At 45.2% G+C, this 23,135-nt stretch overlaps 9 non-coding genes across 9 annotated transcripts; 7 read left to right on the top strand and 2 right to left on the bottom strand.

Moving 5' to 3' along the window:
• The first annotated feature begins 1,340 nt into the window (after nt 1-1,340).
• On the top strand, nt 1,341-1,414 carry trnat-agu (transfer RNA threonine (anticodon AGU)). The gene has a single exon. It is a non-coding gene; the product is annotated as a tRNA-Thr (tRNA).
• A 744-nt stretch (nt 1,415-2,158) lies between these two features.
• On the top strand, nt 2,159-2,240 carry trnas-uga (transfer RNA serine (anticodon UGA)). The gene has a single exon. It is a non-coding gene; the product is annotated as a tRNA-Ser (tRNA).
• A 2,457-nt stretch (nt 2,241-4,697) lies between these two features.
• On the top strand, nt 4,698-4,769 carry trnae-uuc (transfer RNA glutamic acid (anticodon UUC)). Its single transcript has one exon. It is a non-coding gene; the product is annotated as a tRNA-Glu (tRNA).
• A 7,332-nt stretch (nt 4,770-12,101) lies between these two features.
• Nucleotides 12,102-12,219, top strand: LOC116684959 (U5 spliceosomal RNA). Its single transcript, XR_004330878.1, has one exon. It is a non-coding gene; the product is annotated as a U5 spliceosomal RNA (small nuclear RNA).
• A 254-nt stretch (nt 12,220-12,473) lies between these two features.
• trnar-ccu (transfer RNA arginine (anticodon CCU)) lies at nt 12,474-12,546 on the top strand. Its single transcript has one exon. It is a non-coding gene; the product is annotated as a tRNA-Arg (tRNA).
• A 2,881-nt stretch (nt 12,547-15,427) lies between these two features.
• trnav-uac (transfer RNA valine (anticodon UAC)) lies at nt 15,428-15,499 on the bottom strand. The gene has a single exon. It is a non-coding gene; the product is annotated as a tRNA-Val (tRNA).
• A 3,512-nt stretch (nt 15,500-19,011) lies between these two features.
• On the bottom strand, nt 19,012-19,083 carry trnaq-uug (transfer RNA glutamine (anticodon UUG)). The gene has a single exon. It is a non-coding gene; the product is annotated as a tRNA-Gln (tRNA).
• A 574-nt stretch (nt 19,084-19,657) lies between these two features.
• On the top strand, nt 19,658-19,729 carry trnat-cgu (transfer RNA threonine (anticodon CGU)). Its single transcript has one exon. It is a non-coding gene; the product is annotated as a tRNA-Thr (tRNA).
• Nucleotides 19,730-20,364: 635 nt separating this feature from the next.
• On the top strand, nt 20,365-20,445 carry trnas-uga (transfer RNA serine (anticodon UGA)). The gene has a single exon. It is a non-coding gene; the product is annotated as a tRNA-Ser (tRNA).
• The last annotated feature ends 2,690 nt before the right edge of the window (nt 20,446-23,135 follow it).

The raw sequence follows: 23,135 nt of genomic DNA, 5'->3' as shown, positions 1-23,135 counted from the left end.
GGTTATCACTTAATGAAGTGTTACCACATGGTTGACGATACTTAACATGTGCAATCCAGTTATTGCCTGATTATTTAGATCACTAAAGTGACATGTGATGTTGTTTTGTACCATAACATTACATGTGTCCATGTAAAGCGAATAAAAGCCTTTTGTTGGAGGTGTTTTTGCAAATTTAGTGTGAAGATTATAACGTTTTTATTATCATGAATTCCTTCAGTCTTACCTTGGAAGCTTAGGGCTCCTGCACACTGCCTGCGTGGCGTGACCGTGTCAGCTGAGGTTAGAATGCCTACCGTATTGGTCAATACTGTTAACATGAGAGAAATAAACCAGACACGCCACATGGCAAACGCTATGTTGACTGTTGAGGAGGACTAAATTAGGACTGTGTTTCAAGCTTTCCATGGCTTTCCATGAGAAATGGCACGATAACAGCTGTTTTCAGCGTTGATGGAACATGGCCTGACCGGAGGGAGTGTTAATGACCTTTGTGATGAGGGGACTTATGGCATGGAGGTTGGATTTTACCAGGGCTTTGGGGAAAGGGTATCTCATCTCTCAAGGTCCTTGCATAGGACTTCTGTTGTTCTCGGTAGGCCTGCCTATGAACAGTGATTCCTGAGGCGTCGCTCAAGGACATGTCCAGCTGTTTTCATTTGCCGGAGTTCGTAGGGGTCCCCTGCTGTAGCTGCTGGATGAAGATGGATGGATGGAAGCAACCCTGTTCATTAGCTCATTGTATTCTTGCAAGACAGGCTTCTCTGTAGAAGGTGCTGTAGCTTAATGGTTAAAGCACCTCTCATGTAAACAGGAGATCCTGGGTCCAAATCCTAGCAGTGCCTCGTTCTCACTTAATGAAGTGTATGCATATGATTTGTGATTCTTAACAGGCGTAACAAAGTTGCTGATTTTCCAGAGCAAAAAAGTGACATGTGATGTTGTCTTATAACATTATATGTGGCTGAAAACAGTCTATACCAGTGTAGTGGAATGCTGGCTTTAATAGGTGCAGGTGGGCTGCACGCTGTTAGGTCAGCCATTTTGGGAATTATTGGTTTAGACTTCCACCGATGACACTCATCAAGTGTGCAGGTGATGACGGATGGCCTCGCGCTCTCTTACCCATCTCACTCCAGACACCCATCTCACCCTGTACACAAACTATTCCAGCTTCTCCCCTCTGGTAGGCGCTACAGAGCACTTTACGCCAAAACCAACAGAGTCAGGACCAATTTCTTACCACAAGCCATCACTCTGATGAAAATATTTGCACCGCTCTTCTATGGCTTCTGAATGAGAGTAAGTTTATTGTTTTGTTAGTGAGTAGTACTCAAGGGGGTGCTGTGGCTTAGCTGGTTAAAGTGCCTGTCTAGTAAACAGGAGATCCAGGGTTCAAATCCCTGCTGCACCTTGTTGCTGCAGTCATTATCTCTGTTTGCATCCCATCATCATGTCTACCAAATCCCCATGCTACTCATTAAGCCCTGGTAGCAAATGAAAAAGGCATGTTACATTTACACAGAAACACTACATCACCACAGATCAAGATGATACATGAAAGCTCATCAGGTTTTGCGGTTCTGTTTATAGAAACTACATCCTGTTATATCGCGTGATCATACATGAATTTACGAGATCCTGTCGGTCCATGTGACTTCAGTGGCCCGTCAGGTGGGTGTTGACGGACTGCGGATCACGGAGCAGACACAAAGCGGAGTTGATCCACAGTTGGTGGAGTCAGGGTAAGGCCTCCTGCACACTGCCTGTGTGGTGTGAGCATGGTATTTCTGGTGCGTGGCATTTTCTTGGTCTTTGCACACCAAAATATTTTCTGACACGGCGCTGTTGCTGCTAGCCTTGTCTGTACACATGTATGTTTCTCATTGACATGTGATTCAATAACTTGTTAATTGTTAATCTGGACTGGAAATGAATCGGATGATCTAAAGGGTTGTGGATTAACTACCCACATTACACCTGAAATACCCTCGAGATTTGAATGATCCTTTGGAACTGAAGTGCTTGGGAATCCCCATCAGTCATTCAGATTTGCCCAAGGTACTTGTGAGATAGGCTCTATCTTTTTCTGATTGGTCTGAATGGAGTCTGTCAGGCATCAGGGGTTCTCCGCTGTAAAAACAGAATGTATTTTACAGCTGTGATGGCTGAGTGGTTAAGGCGTTGGACTTGAAATCCAATGGGGTCTCCCTGCGCAGGTTCAAACCCTGCTCACAGCGATTTCTAACTACAGAATAATTAAGATAGTGGATTTTATGCAATTATATAGTGTTTGTCTCAAGGCAGGACTATGGCTACTTAATTACCATATTGTTCCTCCTCTCTGGTTGACAAAGAGGTCTGTCAAACTCCAGCAGCTCGGTGACAGTCGAGCAGGGCGACAGCAGGAAGTCTTCAACAGGAGGAGCAGGAGGTGACAGGGAGCGTTTTAAGAGCTCATCTATCTGATCTTTCAGATCATGGATGACCTGTGCCATGAGGTGCATGGATGCCCTCATTCTGTTTATGGATGCCCTCATGCCTAAGGGAAAAAAAAGTGTTTGTTTAGTATTCAGTTATCACACACACACAAACTCACGCATGTGAACAACTTGAGTCTTCTTACCTCTCATTTCCATCTTCCTGTCTGAGCCACCTCCCTCTGTGGAATGACTCACCTCCCTGCTGCTGTCCCCCTTAGAGCTGCTGGCATAATTTACAGCAAGTTCTGGCTCCTCTTCACACTCCTCAGGCATTTGCTTCAGTGGGTGTTGATGAGGTGGTGGTGGGGTTGGTGGTGGTGGTTGTTGTTGTTGTTGTTGAAGAAGAGCCCGGTCCAGTAGTAGCATCTCTCGTTGTGCCCTCTTCCAGCGCTTTGTGTAATCTGCCTATCTTTCCTTTTCATCGTGGACAGTTGTTATGCAACAAATGTGTTTTTGCTGAAATCAAAAATGTGCAGTGTTAACAACGCACGTGGCAGGATTTCTAATTGTAGTTTTTAATGGGAAGACAGCAAAATAAATTAAATTTAGTAACAGGTCTTATTTCTAAAAAAGAAAAAACGCAAGCAGGTTGACATGACACAAAACAAAGAATGCATGGACAGAATGTAACACTGGTTGTGGTGATTAGCTGGATGTAGGTTCAATCTGAAACATTGACCATTTAATCTCAGTCAATATTTTTGGCTGTAACGATAACTAAAGTTATCAGAGCATTACAATAATTGTGTCAAACTCGCTATTTTTTTATCATGGAGCTGTATCACTTACTTTTTCGTGAGAAGCGTTGTTGGTCGTTGGTCGCTGGTCACTGGTGTTGCCGTTGGTTGTTTTTCCAAGACAGTAAACGCTGTACTGGGCTCTTCTGTACTTATTCAATTCAATTCAATTCAATTCAATTCAATTCAATTCAATTCAATTTTATTTATAGTATCAATTCATAACAAGAGTTATCTCAAGACACTTTACAGATAGAACCACACTTCATAATTTACAAGGACCCAACAGTTCTAGTAGTCTCCTCCAGAGCAAGCAACAGTGCGACAGTGGCGAGGAAAAACTTCCTTTTAGGCAGAAACCTCGGTCAGACCCAGGCTCTTGGTAGGCGGTGTCTGACGGGCCGGTTGGGGTTAGAATGAAGAGTGGCAATAACAAAAATAGAAAAAATTAGTAGTTTGTAGCAGTTCTTTGTAGTAGTTCATGGCATAGCAGGACGCTGTGCGGCATTACAAGGCACAGCAGGACGTAGCAGGACGTAGCAGGGCACCGCAGTGTAGCAGTTGAACATGGCATCACAGAACGTGTAGCGGGACCATGGCGACAGCTGCTACCCTGATTTTGGAGCCTCTCTGATCCAAGGGAACATACTGGGGAAAAAAGAACAGGACTACAATCATATACAATAAGGACCACTTATCCATTTCTTCCAGCCAATCAGGAACGTCCGTGTTACGTCACACATCTTGACGTCAGGAAACCTGGCCAATCAGCATTTTAGAATGTAATTTCAAACTGAAATGGAGTGTTGCTCTCTCCGGCACATAAGTATCACACAATGCAGTGTGTTCACGGCATTGTCTCAACTGAATAGATATAAATAACCATTGTCAAACGTATCACTTTATAGAGGAGCAATCATGATCACACAATGCTTGTACACGGCATTGGAATGTCTACACATTACAATTCTGAATAGATATGAATACCCATTGAGTCAAACGTAAAACTTTATAGAGGCGCAATCGTGGTCACACAATGCTCATACACGGCATTGGAATGTCTACACATTACAATTCTAAACAGAGATGAATAACCATTGAGTCAAACGTATCACTATTTGGAATTTTAATGTTCAGACAGAAGCTACATGCAAATGACTGAGTGTAAAATTGCAACGGTTCAGGAATAAGTTAAACATGTTCTGAATGTATTCTAACAGTGATAGCAGACTGCTGAAACACAACTTTATCTCGAACACTTACCTGAAAACCATGGATATGCTATTAATGGCGCTGGTTTAAATAAACTTTTGGGTGTCCTGTCCTCTATCTTGACGCGGACTACATGGTGTAAGTTTTATCTTTTTTCAAGATAAAACTTACTTAAGAAGCTTCTTCGTTCTCGTTCAAGAGAAGGCCTGTTTCCAGCCAGACTATGAATTCATTCATGAAATCCCTGTTATTACTACATGTTCAGTCCCATATGGTCTAGTGGTTAGGATTCCTGGTTTTCACCCAGGTGGCCCGGGTTCAAGTCCTGGTATGGGAATTGATATTTAGCTGGTGAAAGTCTGCAGAAAGAGCTTTATGATCTCTGATATTGGTCCTTTATTAAATCAAAGCTGTAGTTACGTAAGTACCCTACACTGTTAGACTTTACTTTATATCTACAGTTACTTACCACAAAATGCACAGTAAAATACCATAATTTTCTTTTCTGGTTCGTAACTGTTACATGCATTGCATTGTGGGTAGTAACATTTCATTTACAGTGAGATACTAATTCCCATTTTTCATGGGCTGAATCTCAACTAGCACTGACTCTGCAGAGAGAGCCAATTAGAGCTGATCAGCAACAGCTGTGCTACCTGCATGATGGTTTTTAACCCGGCATGTAGCACAGGAACCAGTTTCTCTTGGTGACTGGAGTGATGGCAGCTGTTTGGGTCTTTGTTGTTTGTGTACTGACTGTTTGGATTAACAAAGGTTGTTACATTTCTTCTATTTGAAGCTTGTATTCAAATATCTAGTGGACCATAGCAAATGTAAAGAGTAGGGTAAATTACTCAATTAATGAAATTAAATTTAGCTGGAACAAGTTAATGATATGTGGTGTCAAACAGCAGAATTATTGATTAACAGCAGTTGCATTGTCCTTAGGCTTGAGTTTGCCAGTTGGCGGCACAAATGAAAGACATGATGATGAGCTGCAGAGGAGAATGATTAGAGGTAAGAACGTTCGTGACAGAATCTTTCAAGAGCTACTTACGGACACTAACTGAATTTATTTTGTGCTACAGATGTGTCTCCCAATGATATCTCCATGAAGAGGGCCTTTGCACTTCTCCAGTCAATGGAGTCCAAGTTGATCCAAGCTGCTAAAGGTGAGCAGGTTCTATGAAACCATATTGGGAAAATGGTACAATTGTATTTACCGCTGAGGTTCTTTTGTGGCACAACGTAGTAAATTAAGGTTAAGTTGTCTGGCTTTTGGATTGGGGATTCCAACCCATGTTTAATTTAAGATATATGGACCATGCAATGTTAGTATAAAACTGGCTTCTCAAATTAATCAGACATTTATATAGTCAGTCAGCCAACTTAAGCTAAGGTAGCTCTGTAGAGATCGTGGAATTTCCCAAACAAAGTAAATGCAGCACTTGAACACAACTGCTGTGCTAGCTTGAACACAATTCAGATTCTGTAATGATGTAAACAAACTCCACTGGTCTAATTACCAATTAAATGTTTTGGAGATATCAAGCATTAAAAGGAAGTCTTAATACTTGCTTTACTTTTTAATCAAAAACAAAGAAGCCTTAATGGTAAATTATTTACAGTATTAATGTCAAGGGTAGTTGGGAATTTACGATTTCTACGTATTTTTCAGCACAACTGGAAACCAATGAAGTGGAAGCTGAGGCAGCTATTCAAAAGCTTGCAGATGTTCAATTGCCCCTGAACGGACCCAAACGGCTCAAAACGGCTCAGACGCTGGGCGACCAGGCTGCCAACCAGACGCTGGGCGACCAGGCTGCCAACCAGACGCTGGGCGACCAGGCTGCCAACCAGACGCTGGGCGACCAGGCTGCCAACCAGACGCTGGGCGACCAGGCTGCCAACCAGACGCTGGGCGACCAGGCTGCCAACCAGACGCTGGGCGACCAGGCTGCCAACCAGACGCTGGGCGACCAGGCTGCCAACCAGACGCTGGGCGACCAGGCTGCCAACCAGACGCTGGGCGACCAGGCTGCCAACCAGACGCTGGGCGACCAGGCTGCCAACCAGACGCTGGGCGACCAGGCTGCCAACCAGACGCTGGGCGACCAGGCTGCCAACCAGACGCTGGGCGACCAGGCTGCCAACCAGACGCTGGGCGACCAGGCTGCCAACCAGACGCTGGGCGACCAGGCTGCCAACCAGACGCTGGGCGACCAGGCTGCCAACCAGACGCTGGGCGACCAGGCTGCCAACCAGACGCTGGGCGACCAGGCTGCCAACCAGACGCTGGGCGACCAGGCTGCCAACCAGACGCTGGGCGACCAGGCTGCCAACCAGACGCTGGGCGACCAGGCTGCCAACCAGACGCTGGGCGACCAGGCTGCCAACCAGACGCTGGGCGACCAGGCTGCCAACCAGACGCTGGGCGACCAGGCTGCCAACCAGACGCTGGGCGACCAGGCTGCCAACCAGACGCTGGGCGACCAGGCTGCCAACCAGACGCTGGGCGACCAGGCTGCCAACCAGACGCTGGGCGACCAGGCTGCCAACCAGACGCTGGCGACCAGGCTGCCAACCAGACGCTGGGCGACCAGGCTGCCAACCAGACGCTGGGCGACCAGGCTGCCAACCAGACGCTGGGCGACCAGGCTGCCAACCAGACGCTGGGCGACCAGGCTGCCAACCAGACGCTGGGCGACCAGGCTGCCAACCAGACGCTGGGCGACCAGGCTGCCAACCAGACGCTGGGCGACCAGGCTGCCAACCAGACGCTGGGCGACCAGGCTGCCAACCAGACGCTGGGCGACCAGGCTGCCAACCAGACGCTGGGCGACCAGGCTGCCAACCAGACGCTGGGCGACCAGGCTGCCAACCAGACGCTGGGCGACCAGGCTGCCAACCAGACGCTGGGCGACCAGGCTGCCAACCAGACGCTGGGCGACCAGGCTGCCAACCAGACGCTGGGCGACCAGGCTGCCAACCAGACGCTGGGCGACCAGGCTGCCAACCAGACGCTGGGCGACCAGGCTGCCAACCAGACGCTGGGCGACCAGGCTGCCAACCAGACGCTGGGCGACCAGGCTGCCAACCAGACGCTGGGCGACCAGGCTGCCAACCAGACGCTGGGCGACCAGGCTGCCAACCAGACGCTGGGCGACCAGCTGCCAACCAGACGCTGGGCGACCAGGCTGCCAACCAGACGCTGGGCGACCAGGCTGCCAACCAGACGCTGGGCGACCAGGCTGCCAACCAGACGCTGGGCGACCAGGCTGCCAACCAGACGCTGGGCGACCAGGCTGCCAACCAGACGCTGGGCGACCAGGCTGCCAACCAGACGCTGGGCGACCAGGCTGCCAACCAGACGCTGGGCGACCAGGCTGCCAACCAGACGCTGGGCGACCAGGCTGCCAACCAGACGCTGGGCGACCAGGCTGCCAACCAGACGCTGGCGACCAGGCTGCCAACCAGACGCTGGGCGACCAGGCTGCCAACCAGACGCTGGGCGACCAGGCTGCCAACCAGACGCTGGGCGACCAGGCTGCCAACCAGACGCTGGGCGACCAGGCTGCCAACCAGACGCTGGGCGACCAGGCTGCCAACCAGACGCTGGGCGACCAGGCTGCCAACCAGACGCTGGGCGACCAGGCTGCCAACCAGACGCTGGGCGACCAGGCTGCCAACCAGACGCTGGGCGACCAGGCTGCCAACCAGACGCTGGGCGACCAGGCTGCCAACCAGACGCTGGGCGACCAGGCTGCCAACCAGACGCTGGGCGACCAGGCTGCCAACCAGACGCTGGGCGACCAGGCTGCCAACCAGACGCTGGGCGACCAGGCTGCCAACCAGACGCTGGGCGACCAGGCTGCCAACCAGACGCTGGGCGACCAGGCTGCCAACCAGACGCTGGGCGACCAGGCTGCCAACCAGACGCTGGGCGACCAGGCTGCCAACCAGACGCTGGGCGACCAGGCTGCCAACCAGACGCTGGGCGACCAGGCTGCCAACCAGACGCTGGGCGACCAGGCTGCCAACCAGACGCTGGGCGACCAGGCTGCCAACCAGACGCTGGGCGACCAGGCTGCCAACCAGACGCTGGGCGACCAGGCTGCCAACCAGACGCTGGGCGACCAGGCTGCCAACCAGACGCTGGGCGACCAGGCTGCCAACCAGACGCTGGGCGACCAGGCTGCCAACCAGACGCTGGGCGACCAGGCTGCCAACCAGACGCTGGGCGACCAGGCTGCCAACCAGACGCTGGGCGACCAGGCTGCCAACCAGACGCTGGGCGACCAGGCTGCCAACCAGACGCTGGGCGACCAGGCTGCCAACCAGACGCTGGGCGACCAGGCTGCCAACCAGACGCTGGGCGACCAGGCTGCCAACCAGACGCTGGGCGACCAGGCTGCCAACCAGACGCTGGGCGACCAGGCTGCCAACCAGACGCTGGGCGACCAGGCTGCCAACCAGACGCTGGGCGACCAGGCTGCCACCAGACGCTGGGCGACCAGGCTGCCAACCAGACGCTGGGCGACCAGGCTGCCAACCAGACGCTGGGCGACCAGGCTGCCAACCAGACGCTGGCGACCAGGCTGCCAACCAGACGCTGGGCGACCAGGCTGCCAACCAGACGCTGGGCGACCAGGCTGCCAACCAGACGCTGGGCGACCAGGCTGCCAACCAGACGCTGGGCGACCAGGCTGCCAACCAGACGCTGGGCGACCAGGCTGCCAACCAGACGCTGGCGACCAGGCTGCCAACCAGACGCTGGGCGACCAGGCTGCCAACCAGACGCTGGGCGACCAGGCTGCCAACCAGACGCTGGGCGACCAGGCTGCCAACCAGACGCTGGGCGACCAGGCTGCCAACCAGACGCTGGGCGACCAGGCTGCCAACCAGACGCTGGGCGACCAGGCTGCCAACCAGACGCTGGGCGACCAGGCTGCCAACCAGACGCTGGGCGACCAGCTGCCAACCAGACGCTGGGCGACCAGCTGCCAACCAGACGCTGGGCGACCAGGCTGCCAACCAGACGCTGGGCGACCAGGCTGCCAACCAGACGCTGGGCGACCAGGCTGCCAACCAGACGCTGGGCGACCAGGCTGCCAACCAGACGCTGGGCGACCAGGCTGCCAACCAGACGCTGGGCGACCAGGCTGCCAACCAGACGCTGGGCGACCAGGCTGCCAACCAGACGCTGGGCGACCAGGCTGCCAACCAGACGCTGGGCGACCAGCTGCCAACCAGACGCTGGGCGACCAGGCTGCCAACCAGACGCTGGGCGACCAGGCTGCCAACCAGACGCTGGGCGACCAGGCTGCCAACCAGACGCTGGGCGACCAGGCTGCCAACCAGACGCTGGGCGACCAGGCTGCCAACCAGACGCTGGGCGACCAGGCTGCCAACCAGACGCTGGGCGACCAGGCTGCCAACCAGACGCTGGGCGACCAGGCTGCCAACCAGACGCTGGGCGACCAGGCTGCCAACCAGACGCTGGGCGACCAGGCTGCCAACCAGACGCTGGGCGACCAGGCTGCCAACCAGACGCTGGGCGACCAGGCTGCCAACCAGACGCTGGCGACCAGCTGCCAACCAGACGCTGGGCGACCAGGCTGCCAACCAGACGCTGGGCGACCAGGCTGCCAACCAGACGCTGGGCGACCAGGCTGCCAACCAGACGCTGGGCGACCAGGCTGCCAACCAGACGCTGGGCGACCAGGCTGCCAACCAGACGCTGGGCGACCAGGCTGCCAACCAGACGCTGGGCGACCAGGCTGCCAACCAGACGCTGGGCGACCAGGCTGCCAACCAGACGCTGGGCGACCAGGCTGCCAACCAGACGCTGGGCGACCAGGCTGCCAACCAGACGCTGGGCGACCAGGCCGCCAACCAGACGCTGGGCGACCAGCCGCCAACCTGACGCTGCGACCAGGCCGCCAACCAGACGCTGGGCGACCAGCCGCCAACCTGACGCTGGGCGCCCAGGCCGCCAACCTGACGCTGGGCGACCAGGCCGCCAACCTGACGCTGGGCGACCAGGCCGCCAACCTGACGCGCCTTTGACATGTTTCTGCATGTACCTACTTATATCTGTGGTGATATTAAACTGAACTGATTTTACCATACTTCTCTGATAAATTGTAAGCAATGAATGATTTAATCTGCCAGGAAGCACAACTGTTTCTTTTTGCCATTTCTTTATGCATGCCTCCAAACTAAAACAATGGCACAAAAAGGTCACTTCGGGATCAACACTTAAAATTTTACATGTTAAGTTTCTTTATCAGAAATTAGTTTCTATTAACAAAAAACATGGGTTTAAAATTTTATGATATTTATGAATTTTAGGGTTTTAAATACATAGTGTTTAGTTTTCCTAGGTCAATTTTTGACCTGTTGGTCCAATGGAGCACTACTGTGCTTTACAGCAGATGAGCACATGTGAAGACCCACTAAAAAACCTGCACACATACACGGCCCCCACAAACACAATCGTACAACCTATATACAGAATGAGTTTTGCAACAATGAATGCAACACATGCAGTTGCAATTATGAAGTAAAATGTAATGAATTAGAGTTTCATACTTAATATAACTTTCTTTTCTGGGACTATCACAGAATGCAGTGCGATCAGTTGAGGAGTTGCATTCAGAGTACAGGTTATCAGATAGCACAACCAGGACTTTAAATGTATATTTATTGAATTACACTCAGGTTTTTATGGGTGTTACAGCAAGTATGAGAACTGTAGTTTCGATTTTTATAGACGAAATAAACTTGACATGTCATTAAGTAGACATTTCACTTTGATAAACGTGAACACACTTAATACTGCTCCAAAGCATACCAATTAGCAGAGGATGGTTTTGATCCATCGACCGCTGGGTTATGGGCCCAGCACGCTCCCGCTGCGCCACTCTGCTCTGCTGTTTAAGCTCAGGGGCTGGATAATCTGGGAGTGACATTTCGAGGAAAGGTTTGGGAACCGGTGGCAACCAGTCAACCAAACGCAACATTTGATAGACCTTGACACTATTTTTTATGTGATATTCCTGATTTCTCTGTCCTTAAATTGGTGCTTTCTGCTGTCAAATTCTGTTTTTGTGTCAAAACGGGTCTGTTTCTTTTTTTTAAGTACATACTTGGCCTACATTTTGAATTGCATGCAGGTATACATGCATACAGTGGTATGCATTCGTTTAGGAACCCATGCTGAAGTTGACTAAAAGAGGAATTAAAAAAAATCATCTTTTGGAAAGTGATCTTAATGCCTTGATTTTAAAAAAGTAAAATCTGAATCTAAAAGCTGTTCATAACCATGGGCATGACAATCTGTGAATCACACTGTGAGGGATGGTAAGGGAACATGTGGCAGCCAAGGTTCCAACAGCTTACGGGTTGTAAAGTTAAACATTTGGTAGACTTTACAACTATCTTTTATGTGAGCTTCCTGATTTCTCACACCTTGATTATTCACATGTAACACTTGTGATTGGCTGGTGTTTTAAAAAAGGGCATTGTGAGTACAGATATAAACATCAGTAAGGAGTCTACCAAGTTGCCTCTTATCATTTTAGTTTGGACACCCAGTGAGGCTTACCCCGAGGGTTTGGACTGGGTCGACTAGGGTTTTCTGCTGCTCTCGATCAGACCGCTGTACTCACTCTGATTTCTCTTCAGAACACACAAGTCTTTCGCCTTTTACTAAAGACTTCCTTGAAGGGGAACCCCCCGATGAGATGAAACTCTTTTTGGTGGGCTTTGCTGTTTGGCCGAGCCTTTGGTACTTGTGAAAATTAAGCAGCTCCAATCGCGTCCTGCAGGTGTTTCTGGCTCTGGAGCTGTGGAATCTGGATCTGTGGTTGGAGACAACTGCTGCCTCCATGTTCCTGATTCTTGTGAAGTGAATGCAAAATCTCTGAATGCCTAGAGGGAGTCCCTTTAAATTTGGCATACATAACCACTTGGAGTCGCGGATGAACTGATTTCGGTTTTGGAAGTCAAAGGTCAAGGTGTACATGGTTAATGTAAAGCCCCAGTGGCCTAATGGATAAGGCACTGGCCTCCTAAGCTAGGGATTGTGGGTTCAAGTCCCATCAGGGGTGATTTTCAGCAGAGTGGTGCAGCGGAAGCGTACTGGCGTACTAGCTTGGAAAAGGCTTTAGCTTATGACAAGGTAAACTAATTGCATCATTGTGCTACTCATTAGTGTGCTCACTTTAGTTATGGATTGAAGCACATCCTTAGAGCTAATGGCCTCATTTATCAACCTAATGTAGGAACCAGCACAGATATGAGCGCAGAAATCCTCTTACGACAGGCTTCACGTGAGATTCATGAAACGTTCGTATGACACCAATCAAAGCATACGAATGATCGTACATGATAAAGGCAGCGGCTGGAAACGATTGTAATTAAATATCACGCAAAAATAATTTCACTGGAGTTAGTTATTATTTTTGCGTCATCAATTGGATGGGAAAATACACAGACTTCTCACCAAATCACACTTGAATTCATATCTTGGTACTCGGTCAGAATCTTATTAACCTGGAGTCCCAGTCTCTGTCAATATAAATAAGTTATATGTTTTAGGCCTATTGGCAGACAGCCATTTAAAATATAGGCAATGGCACATAAAGAATAAAGAACAAAGAGTCTTTTTTCCATGTCATGTAGTTTCTCAGCGTGCTCTGTCTGGTCCAGGTAGCTTTGTCATTCATAAGGCTACTTTTACTTTTGTACTTTAAGTCATTTCTAAGCCTGTACTTTGTTACTTTTACTTGAGTAAAGAAGTTAAATCAATACTTCTACTTTTATTTTAGTTTTAGTATTTGTAACACAATTATCTGTACTTCTACTTGAGTATGGGCAGTGAGTACTTTTGCCATCTCTGACGGTCATTGGTATGCAGGTCACTTGATGTAATACAAGCAAATACATAAGGCCCCCCAACAGTTTTGTGATACGTGGCGTGTAACTGTATGTCAATGATGAAACTTGTTGCTGTGACCAAGAAACCACCAGCAAAATGACTGATACATCATCAGTTCCGAATTTTGTTGGATGCCAAATACTTGAATTCAAAGTCAGAATCCAATTGACATGTAAGAACAATACAATGCACGTCCAGCTTCTACATTTCCGCATGAGTCAGCTTCCCAATTTTTGAGTAACAGGAAAATAGCCTGAAAGCAGACATGTGCAGCTCAACCTCAAAAAGTCATAAAGCAAATGCTTGTGGCTTAAAGATCGAGTTCCCGCTCATAAAACATCAGACAGGAGCAGTCTCTGTGGCGCAATAGGTCAGCGCAGTCGGCTGTTAACTGAAAGGATGGTGGTTCAAGTCCACCCAGGGACGTTTGTTGCTTAAATAACTGGAGTGAGCTAACTCCGGATTTATCCTCTGCAGGAGACCATAGAGCAGCCCAAAGACAACCCAGTGCCCTTACCTCAATTAGAAGGTACAGTTCTGCAGACCATGTACATATTAATCTTTATGGTCATCAAAGATGGGAAGTAATGAAGTACAAATACTCAGTTATCAGGAGTGATTGTGAGTCCATGTCAGAGAATAGCGCGGACACACGCCTCACACCGCGAGCGGGCACGCACGCCACACAGAGACAAAAGTGAGAGAAAAGAATAAGAGACAAGCTGTCTGGAGGATAATCAGCTGAGATTGTGTGCATCCTTGAGAACTGTAAGTCATAGAACAGATGTTGCCAGTTCATTTAAGACTGTTGTTGTATTGAGTTTTGTGAGTTTGGAGAGAGGGCATGTGATGAAAGTGAGGGCTCTGACACAGAGAGGGATATTCCTGAGGGTGAGGAGGATGAAGAAGAGGGTGAAGAGCATGAAGAAAGTGAGGAAGAAGAAAACATAAATGGGACAGAGAGAGGAACAGCCAGAGGGACAGCAAGTGGATCCATGTGGATCAAGTACTGCACCATCAGGTTTGTGATGAAGAAGGTTCTTACTATTTTCAAAGCAGTGCAATTACGATTTCATTGTAGGTCTGCTGTGTGTCCTTAAAATGGTGCTTTCTGCTGGAAAAAATTTTTTTGGTGTCAATACAACTCTGTTTCTTTTTTTAAGTACATACTTGGCCTACATTTTGAAATGCATGCAGGTATACATGCATACAGTGGTATGCATGCGTTCAGGAACCCATGCTGAAGTTGACTAAAAAGAGGAATTAAAAATCATCTTTAGGAAATTGAGCTTAATGCCTTAATTTAATAAAAGGAGAAATCCAACCTTTAAGGACAGTAGCATCATTACCCAGTGATGGTAGTATAGTGGTGAACATAGCTGCCTTCCAAGCAATTGACCTGGGTTTGGTTCCCAGCCATCACAGCAGTTTTAGTTGTGTGGTTAGGTGCTTTATTTGTCTAGAAGTAACCAGAAAGGTTACTCACCCAACCCGCTTTCATAAAACATTAGAGCTCTGTTATGGTACAATTAAGGGAGCATATTAATCAATCAAGCTCCCTCCACGAGGATCCACAGAGACAGGCAGTGCACTACGATTTGCACTTTGCCCGTGTCTGGTAATGACTACTAACCAATGAATTTAGGCTCCAGTCTCTCTGGAGGCGTGGGTTCAAATCCCACCACTGCCATTTGCATGAATTACATAGCTGGAAGGTAACCAACGCGATGTCTTACAGCTGTGTCATTTGGGCTGAAGGGTTAGTGAGGTAGCTACAATTATCCATCAATCACCTTGCTGAGATTGTTCCTTGTTAACCTGAGGATCAACGATGGTGAAACCTTCCTTTCCAGCACTTTGTAGTAGAAAATTAACAAATAATTGTGATAATCATCCATATTGATCAAACTAATCATGATCATCATCTTGGCCATAATCGTGCAGCCCAAAGAGATCTAGGGTTTTATCAAACCAGGTTGTGCAAGTAACCTTTCTGCTGACTTCTTGTAAAAAAAAAAAAAAAGCAAGTAACATCACTCAAAGAAAACTGCTGCAATGGCTGGGAATCAAACCCAGGTCAACTGCTTGTAAGGCAGCTATGCTCACCACTATACCACCATCGCTGGGCAATACAATGTTCACTTCAAATCTGGTAATACATCTGGGTATTAAGACCCAAGAAAGAATTAAGAAAATGCACTCTAATTATCACATTAACAAGAATGGGAAGTGCATGTGTGCTGGCTGCTGTCTGCTAGCTCCCTTCGATAGCTCAGTTGGTAGAGCGGAGGACTGTAGAGGCATAAGGCTGAAAGCTTAGGTCACTGGTTCAAATCTGGCTCGAAGGAAAAGTTTTTTTTCCAGAGTTTCCCTTCAGGGATCAATAAAGTATTTCTGATTCTGATGTAAAGATGGACAACGACCCAAAAGCATAATACTTCTTGCCGAGACATAACAGGAAACAAAAAAAGAGGTGGGGTAGATATGAGCGCAGAAATCCTTTACGACAGGCTTTACGTGATATTCATAAACGTTCGTATCAAGCCAATCAGAGCGTAAGAATGATCGTACATTGATAAATGCAGCGGCTGGAAAGCAACTTGATTTTGCCACTAAGAAGTGATAGTAGTATTGTGATGAATTTGCCTTGCTGAATTTGCCTTATTACTAACCGATTGGAAAACTGGGTAGGACTTTCTGGCTCAGTACTAAACTGGTTTGAAACCTACTTACAGAATACGGATTACTTTGTGACAATAGGTAATTATACATCCGAGCATACAAATATGACGTGTGGAGTTCCCCAAGGCTCTATTCTGGGGCCTCTTCTGTTTAACATCTACATGCTCCCACTGGCCCAGATTATGGAGAACAACAAAATAAGTTACCATAGTTATGCGGACGACACACAATTTACATAACCTTATCGCCAGGGGACTACAGTCCAATACAAAAACTGACTAAGTGCATTGAACAAATTAACGGCTGGATGTGCCAGAACTTTCTGAAATTAAATAAAGGAAAAACTGAGGTGGTTGTTTTTGGAGCAAAAGAGAACGATTAAAAGTCTGCGCTCAGCTTCAAACCACAATGTTAAAAACAACAGACAAAGCCAGAAATCTGGGTGTAGTCATGGACTCAGACCTGAACTTTAACAGCCACATTAAGACAATTACAAAGTCCAGCCTACTATCACCTTAAGAATATATCAAGGTTAAAGGACTTATGTGTCAACAGGATTTGGAAAAACTTGTCCATACCTTTATCTTCAGTAGACTTGACTACTGTAACGGGGTCTTTACAGGTCTCCCTAAAAAATCAATCAACAGCTGCAGCTGATTCAGAACGCTGCTGCTCGAGTCCTCACTAAGACCAAGAGACTGGATCACATCACTCCAGTTCTGAAGTCTTTACACTGGCTTCCTGTGTCTCAAAGAATTGATTTCAAAGTACTTTTGCTAGTTTATAAATCACTAAACGGTTTAGGTCCAAAATACATTTCTGATCTGCTTCTACACTATGAACCACCCAGACCTCTCCGGTCATCTGGGACAGGTCTACTTTCTGTCCCCAGAGTCAGAACTAAACAGGGTGAAGCAGCTTTCAGTTTCTATGCTCCTCATATCTGGAATAAACTCCCAGAAACCTGTAGATCCGCTGCTACTCTCAGTTCTTTTAAATCAAGGCTGAAGACCTTTCTTTTTGATGCTGCCTTTCTTTAATGACTGCTCATTTCTTTAAATTTCTTATGCTGCACTGTAACTTTTATTCTTGTGTTTTATGTGTCTATTTTTTTAACTGTCTATTCATGTGTTTTAGCGATTTTTAATGCTTATGATTTTTAACTGTTTTTACTTGTGTTTTATCTGTTTAACTGATTTTGTGTAAAGCACTTTGAATTGCCCTGTTGCTGAAATGTGCTATACAAATAAAGCTGCCTTGCCTTGCCTTGCCTTGCGTGTGACTCTCTTTTCCATCATATTCAATAAATTAACCAGATTATTCAATCCATTCCTCTACTTATATGCAAAGTAGTCTCATCCAGGACCTATCGCACCCTAAGTAAGAATCATAAACCTAGACCAATGAACAAGGAGAGTCATGTCCTGTTCCTTATATTTTTTCTCAGTTTTTCTATTGCGTGCAGTTGAAGCAGGATATGAAAATTGCCAACATGCTCTACTACAATTGTGCTTGCTGCTAATCCGGTTCAATTAACTATAAACTGGATTTTAAATTATAGATTAGGGTTGTAACATCGCCTGCCTTCAGGGCTCTTCCGGGAGTTTAACCCCAGACCTCTCGCACCGAAGCAAGAATCATACCGCTAGACCAACGAGCCACTTAAAAACACCTTATTAGCAATTTTCCATCAAGTAAATGTGACTAGTCAGCAGAGGTGGGTAGAGTAGTCAAAAATTGTACTCAAGTAAAAGTACTGTTACTTCAGAATAATATGACTCAAGTAAAAGTAAAAGTAGTCATCCAATAATTACTTTAGTAAGAGTAAAAAGTACTTGATGAAAAAACTGTTGAGTAACGTCTGATTTATTTCTCAACACAAGCATCAATCAGACCGACAAAAATACAAAATAATTATCTTTTGGCAAATTATAGTTCATCCAATCAATAGAATAAATTAAAATTAATTTATTAATTACAAAATAGCTTAAGTGAAGAGACTTGTCACATCAAATTTGGATGGATACTGCATGTGCAAAACATACTGTTTGTAACCTAAAAGACAAACTTCACCTCTCCACAGCAAAAACTAAAACTACCGCTACGTCTCCTCAGGTTAGATGTTGAGTTGTTGAACGCTCACATGTCCGTTTGTTTTGGTCGACACAGAAGACACCGCATAATGTAGCTGCTGTTTGGCACTTTTCCTAAAAGGTAACCATGCTTTCACTATGAGCCGGGGGGGGGGGGGGGGGGGGGGGGGTTATCCTGGTCTGCGTTGCCTTGGTGATGTTGATTCTGACATCTTTGATTTGCTACGACTGTAAAGCTAACCTGTCCCGGCGCTGAGATCGAGTATGGCACGTGACTGCACAACAATGTTTGATTGGTGAAACACAGTCACGTGGTAGAGTCTTCAGCGGAAGTCTCTCTCTCTTTCAAAATAAAACATTAAAATGAGACGTACGCTGTGGTAAAAACATGACGCGTAGAATACCAAGAGGTAAAAAGAAAAGTAACGAGCTCCTTGTAGCCTGATGTAGCGAGTAAGAGTATAGTTTCTTCTTCACTAATCTACTGAAGTAAAAGTAAAAGTATAGTGATTTAAAACTGCTACTAGAAGTACAATCTTTTCAAAAACTTACTCAAGTAAATGTAACGGAGTAAATCCACCATGTTTCTGTCCAAAATGTCCACCTGTGTCCAGACATGTGCCTACTAGATGGGAAATAGACTGACATTTAGGTCAACATTGTGGAAATATCTTCAATATGTTCAACTAAGTCTAAATTTGGAGCTCCTTTCAGTTAACATGAAGTACAGGTCACAGCTCAACATGCCACCACCAACATACTGTTTTCAGTCGAACAGCCAAGAAATTTTACCCGTTAGCCTAGATGTGGACAGTGTAGAGGTTGATTTTTTTATTTCACCAGTACTCTGGCTTAAAACCAGGTTCCACCGAGACTTGAACTCGGACCACTGGATTCAAAGTCCAGAGTGCTTACCATTACACCATGGAACCACTGTTGTGAAATGCAACATTGGTTTGCCAGGCAGCTTCTTTCATAATATCAACACTTATGCTATTGAAGGCACACAACAATTACTGGCTAACTTAAGTCATTTAGTAAACTAAGTGTTCATACAGGATGTGGAAGAAGAATAGGTTCTAAAGCTCTTGCCACAAACAATGAATCAGCAGTAGAAAGGTTTACTGTGTACACATGGTAAATTTTACATGGGTTGATAATGCAGATGTTCACAAAAGGTGCCGCTGTATTTGCAATTCAGTTTCTTTGCGCAAATTAATGTCCACTATAATGTAGAGAAAAGCTGAGTTCAAACTTCCCACACTAGATAATAATAGAGAGCTGGTCCTGGCACGTCCAGCTGGGAGGAGGCCTTGGGGAAGACCCAGAACTAGTGGAGAAAGTTCATCTCCAACCTGGCCCGGGAACGCCTCAGGATCACCCAGTGATGCTCGACAAAGGGCAGTTTGGGGTCCCCTGCTGGAGCTGCTGGACAAAGATGGATGGATGGAAGGAAACCTTTTCACTAGCTCATTGTATTCTTGCAAGAAAGACTTAGCTACCGGAGGCGCTGTAGCTTAGTGGTTAAAGTGCCTGTCTCGTAAACAGGAGATCCTGGGTCCAATCCCAGCAGTGCCCTAATTCATTCATCAGGTTTTGTGTTTCTGTTTATAGAAACAACATCCTGTTATATCTCGTGATCATACATGAATTCACGAAATCCAGTGGGTCCTTGTGACTTCAGCGGTCCGTCATGGCCTGCAACAAATCCGGACCTGGTGGGTGTTAACAGACTGCGGATCACGGACCGACACAAGCAGAGTTGATCCGCAGTTGGTGGAAGTCAGTGGTAAGGCCTCCTGCACACTGCCTGTGTGGTGTGAGCATGGCATTTCTTTTGCGTGGCATTTTCTTGGTCTTTGCACACCAGAAACTTTCTGACGCGGCGATGTTGCTGCTAGCCTTGTCTGTACACATGTATGTTTCTCATTGACGTGTGATTCAATAACTTGTTAATTATTAACCTGGACTGGTTTGGAAATGAATCAGATCATCTAAAGGGGGTGGATTAACTACCCACATTACACCTGAAATACCCTCAAGATTTGAATGATCCTTTGGAACTGAAGTGCTTTGGAATCCCCATCAGTCATTCAGAACTGCCCAAGGTACTTGTGAGATAGGCTCTATCTTTGTGTGATTGATGGTACCAACTGTAATGGAATCTGTCAGCCTCAGGGGTTCTCCGCTGTAAAATCAGATCATATTATACAGCTGTGATGGCCGAGTGGTTAAGGCGTTGGACTTGAAATCCAATGGGGTCTCCCTGCGCAGGTTCAACCCTGCTCACAGCGATTTCTAATTACACAATAAATAAAATTCAGTCACATTTAGAGGATGATGATGTTTTGAAATTACAGTTTATTGGTGGTGCAGATCCTTACGAGTTGGCTCCCTCTTAGATCCATGGCGACCCGTGAATCTTCCTTCAGTGCATATCGCGATTTAGTCAACTAATATCAATCATCAATATATTAATTTTCATTCCAGCAGCATCGAAGACGTTAAAATCAGGCAGTCAGCGCCCAAGTGCCTTGGTCGGTAAAGTTCATGTTTATTTCACCTCTGACCTCATTTAGCATCAAACACCTGAAACCCCACCCGACAGTGATGTCACAGGGTCATGGTGTACACCTGGGCCATGTTCAGCCCCAACAAAACTAGGTTTTAAAACATTAAAAGATGGTTCAATCCATTTCCCTTTAGATATTTATTGCCCTCAACAGGCCACAACTGGGCTGAATTATATAATGCTTGTTAATCACTATAGCAAAAGCAAATATACACACTCTTTGTAGTGGAGATAACGTAAGTATTAACTGATTACAGGCACTGCTGGGATTTGGACGCAGGATCCTGTTTACAAGACAGGTGCTTTAACCACTAAGTTTAATTTCAGCATAACGAAATTATTTTTCTTACTTTACAACAAGAACTATAAAGTTAGACTTGTTACGACATACTGTACTACGACTTTTGATGAATATTTTGACATACTATACTATGAGTTTTTTTATACTTTTTATGAATTTTTGACAACTATACTATGACTTTTATGAATTTTCGACATATTATACTATGACTTTCATGAATATTTTAACATACTAAACTATGACTTTTATGACTTTTATATTTTTTTTGACATACTATGGCTTTAATGACTTTTTGTGAATTTTGATATACTATTCTATGACCTTCCTTAGAAGAGGAATCAGCCGCATTCTCCAGAGGACTTTAGAATCTTCTTTTTTAGGAATATTTCGACATAATACAGTGTGACTTTTCATGACATTTTATGAATATTTAGTCATACCATACTAACTTTTACACATTTTTGACATATTATATTTTAACTTTTTAGAATTTTGACATACTATAGTATGACTTTCATGATTTTTTTGTCATACTAAACTATGACTTTTATGATTTTATACATGTTATACCATGACTTTTTAAGACTTTTATTATTTTTCGACACTACTATCCTATGACTTATGAATTTTTGACATACTATACTATGACCTTTTATGATTTTTTTGTCATACTATACTATGACTTTTATGATTTTTGAAATACTATACTATGACTTTTATACATTTTTTGAAATACTATACTGTGACCTTTTATGATATTTTGACTTACTAAACTATGACTGTTTATGATTTTTTTTTGACATTTATGATTTTTAGACATTATACTATGACTTTTTATGACTTTTATGAATTTTTGACATAGTATTATGACTTTTTATGAATTTTTGACATGCTATACTATGACTTTTTATGAATTTTTGTCATACTATACTATGACTTGTTATTACTTTTTTGACATACTATACTATGAATTTTTTTGACATCTATACCATGACTTTTTATGAATTTTTGTCATACTATACTATGACTATTTCAAAAGGGAAATTAGCTCAATGGTAGAGCGCTTGCTTAGCATGCGGAGGTAGCGGGATCAATGCCCGCATTCTCCAGAGGACTTTAGATTCTTCTTGCTTTACACAAGAACTATACATATGGACTTGTTACAAACATACTATACTACTACTTATAGGAATATTTTGGCATACTATACTATGACCATTTATGACTTTTTTATGAATATTTGTCATATTATACTATGAATTTTATGAATTTTTTAAATATTAACTATGATTTTTTTTGGTTTTTGACATACTATACTTGACTTTTATGAATTTTTTGACATATTATACTATGAATTTTTATAAATTTTTTGACATACTATACTATGACTTTTATGAATTTTCAACATATAATACTATGACTTTTATGAATATTTCGACATACTAAACTATGACTTTTATGAATTTTTGGACATACTATGACTTTTTATGATTTTTGAATTACTATACTATGACTTTTTTTAAAAGGGGAATTAGCTCAAATGGTAGAGCGCTTGCTAGCATGCGAGAGGTAGCGGGATCAACGCCCGCATTCTCCAGAGGACTTTAGATTCTTCTTGGTTAACAACAAGAACTATACATCTGGAATTGTTAGACATACTACACTACGACTTTTTAGGAATATTTCGACATACTATATTATGACGTTTTTATTATTTTTTGACCAACTATACTATAATTTTTAAAATATTTCGAATACTACAGTATGACTTTTGATTTTTTTTTTGACATACTAAACAATTACTTTTATGAATATTTCGACATACTATAACTTTTTAACGACTTTTTAAGATTTTTTGACATAGTATGACTTTTTATGAATTTTTGACATAGATACTATGAGTTTTATGATGTTTTTTTTGACATACTATACTAAATGACTATTTCAATTTACTATACTATGACTTTTTATACATTTTTCATCATACTATACTTTGACTTTTATGAAGATTTTGACATACTAAACTATGACTTTTTATGTATTTTTGACATACTACACTATACTTTTTATGATTTTTTTGACATACTATACTATGACTTTTTATGATTTTT

The sequence above is a fragment of the Etheostoma spectabile genome, unplaced genomic scaffold (assembly GCF_008692095.1).
Source record: "Etheostoma spectabile isolate EspeVRDwgs_2016 unplaced genomic scaffold, UIUC_Espe_1.0 scaffold00569427, whole genome shotgun sequence".
NCBI classification, from domain to species: Eukaryota; Metazoa; Chordata; class Actinopteri; order Perciformes; family Percidae; genus Etheostoma; species Etheostoma spectabile.
This window is presented reverse-complemented; position numbering and strand designations above follow the sequence as displayed.